The sequence below is a fragment of the Calliopsis andreniformis genome, chromosome 11 (assembly GCF_051401765.1).
Source record: "Calliopsis andreniformis isolate RMS-2024a chromosome 11, iyCalAndr_principal, whole genome shotgun sequence".
Classification (NCBI taxonomy): Eukaryota; Metazoa; Arthropoda; class Insecta; order Hymenoptera; family Andrenidae; genus Calliopsis; species Calliopsis andreniformis.
Genome location: NC_135072.1, coordinates 9,473,842 through 9,477,073, shown reverse-complemented (window position 1 = coordinate 9,477,073; position 3,232 = coordinate 9,473,842).

Sequence of the window (3,232 nt, the reverse complement as noted above, 5' to 3'; positions counted from 1 at the left end):
AGTTTTTCCATTGTATAAAACGAATAATTGCTACCAGTGTAAAAGTTATGGTCATTTCTACGTTCCGGGCAACGTAGGCTTCACTCTAGGGCGTTATTCCACCAGATCGAATAGTTAGGGCCTAAGAAGTCAACGCCAGAAGCATAAAATACGATATAAATACAACAGCTTTTCCATCGTATAAAACGAATAATTGCAACCAGTGTGAAAGTTATGGTCATTTCTACGTTCTGGGCAACCTAGGCTTCACCCTAGGGCATTGCTCCAACAGATTGAATAGTTAGGGCCTTAGAAGTCAACGCCAGAAGCATAAAATACAATAAAGATGCAACAGTTTTTCCATCGTATAACAGGAATAATTGTAACCAGTGTGAAGGTAATGGTATATTCTACGTTCCGGGCAACCTATGCTCCACTCTAGGGCGGTGCTCTACCAGATTAAATAGCTAGGTCGTAAGAAGTCAACGCCAGAAGCATAAAATACAATATAAATACAACAGCTTTTCCATCGTATATAATGTATATTTGCAAACAGTGTGAAAGTAATGGTCATTTCCATGTTCCGGGCAACCTAGGCTTCACTCTAGAGCGTTGCTCCACCAGATCGAATAGTTAGGGCCTTAGAAGTCAACGCCCGAAGCTTAAAATACAAAATAAATAAAACAGTTTTTCCATCGTATAAAACGAAAAATTGCTACCAGTGTGAAAGTTATGGTCATTTCTACGTTCCGCGCAATCGGTGCTTTACCCTAGGGCGTTGTTCCACCAGATGGAATAGTTAGGGCCTAAGAAGTCAACGCCAGAGGCATAAAAAACGATATAAATACAACAGCTTTTCCATCGTATAAAACGAATAATTGCAACCAGTGTGGAAGTTATGGTCATTTCTACATTCCGGGCAACCTAGGCTTCACTCTAGGGCGGTGCTCCACCAGATGGAATAGTTAGGGCCTTAGAAGTCAACGCCAGAAGCATAAAATACAATATAAATATAACAGTTTTTCCATCGTATAAAACGAATAATAGCAACCAGTGTTAAAGTTATGGTCATTTCTACGTTCAGGGCAACCTACGCTTCACTCTAGGGCGTTGCTGCACCAGATCAAACAGTTAGGGCCTTAGATGTCAACGCCCGAAGCATAAAATACAAAATAAATAGAACAGTTTTTCCATTGTATAAAACGAATAATTGCTACCAGTGTAAAAGTTATGGTCATTTCTACGTTCCGGGCAACGTAGGCTTCACTCAAGGGCGGTGCTCCGCCAGATCAATCAGTTAGGGCCTAAGAAGTCAACGCCAGAAGCATAAAATACGATAATGATGCAACAGTTTTACCATTGTATAAAGCGAATAATAACAACCAGTGTGAAAGTTATGGTTCATTTCTACATTCCGAGTAACCTAGGCTTCACTCTAGGGCGTTGCTCCACCAGATCGAATAGTTAGGTCCTTAGAAGTCAACGCCAGAAGCATAAGATACAATATAAATACAACAGCGTTTCCATCGTATAAAACGAATAATTGCAACCAGTATGAAAGTTATGATCATTTCTACATTCCGAGCAACCTAGGCTTCACTCTAGGGCGTTGCTCCACCAGACCGAATAGTTACGGCCTAAGAAGTCAACGCCAGAAGCATAAAACACGATATAAATACAACAGCTTTTCCATCGTATAAAACGAATAATTGCAACCAGTGTGAAAGTAATGGTCATTTCTATTTTCCGAGTACCCTAGGCGTCACTCTAGGGCGTTGCTCCACCACATCTAATAGCTACGGCCTTAGAAGTCAACGCCAGAGGCATACAATACAATATAAATACAACAGCGTTTCCATCGTATAAAACGAATAAATGCAACCAGTGTGAAAGTTATGGTCATTTCTACATTCCGAGCAACCTAGGCTTCACTCTAGGGCGTTGCTCCACCAGATCGAATAGTTAGGTCATTTGAAGTAAACGCCAGAAGCATAAAATACGATATAAATACAACAGCTTTTCCATCGTATAAAACGAATAATAGCAACCAGTGTTAAAGATATGGTCATTTCTACGTTCAGGGCAACCTAGGCTTCACTCTAGGGCCTTGCTCTACCAGATCGAATAGTTAGGTCCTTAGAAGTCAACGCCAGAAGCATAAGATACAAAATAAATATAACAGTTTTTCCGTCGTACAGAACGAATAATAGCAACCAGTTTGAAAGTTATGGTCACTTCTACGTTCCGAGCAACCTAGGCTTCACTCTAGGGCGTTGCTCCACCAGATGGAATAGTTAGGGCCTTAGAAGTCAACGCCAGAAGCATAAAATACAATAAAGATGGAACAGCTTTTCCATCGTATAAAACGAATAACTTCAACCAGTGTGAATGTTATGGTCATTTCTACATTCCGAGTAACCTAGGCTTCACTCTAGGGCGTTGACCCAACAGATTGAATAGTTAGGGCCTTAGAAGTCAACGCCCGAAGCATAAAATACAATATAAATACAACAGTTTTTCCAACGTATAAAACGAATAATTGCAACCAGTATGAAACTTATGGTCATTTCTACGTTCCGGGCAACCTAGGCTTCACTCTAGGGCGTTGTTCCACCATATCGAATACTTAGGGCCTAAGAAGTCAACGCCAGAAGCATAAAATACAATATAAATACAACAGTTTTTCCATCGTATAAAACGAATAATTGCAACCAGTGTGAAAGTTATGGTCATTTCTACGTTCCAGGCAACCTAGGCTTCACTCTAGGGCGTTATTCCACCAGATCGAATAGTTAGGGCCTAAGAAGTCAACGCCAGAAGCATATAATACGATATAAATACAACAGCTTTTCCATCGTATAAAACGAATAATTGCAACCAGTGTGAAAGTTATGGTCATCTCTATGTTCTGGGCAACCTAGGCTTCACCCTAGGGCATTGCTCCAACAGATTGAATAGTTAGGGCCTTAGAAGTCAACGCCAGAAGCATAAAATACAATAAAGATGCAACAGTTTTTCCATCGTATAACAGGAATAATTGTAACCAGTGTGAAGGTAATGGTATATTCTACGTTCCGGGCAACCTATGCTCCACTCTAGGGCGGTGCCCTACCAGATTAAATAGCTAGGTCGTAAGAAGTCAACGCCAGAAGCATAAAATACAATATAAATACAACAGCTTTTCCATCGTATATAATGTATATTTGCAAACAGTGTGAAAGTAATGGTCATTTCCATGTTCCGGGCAACCTAG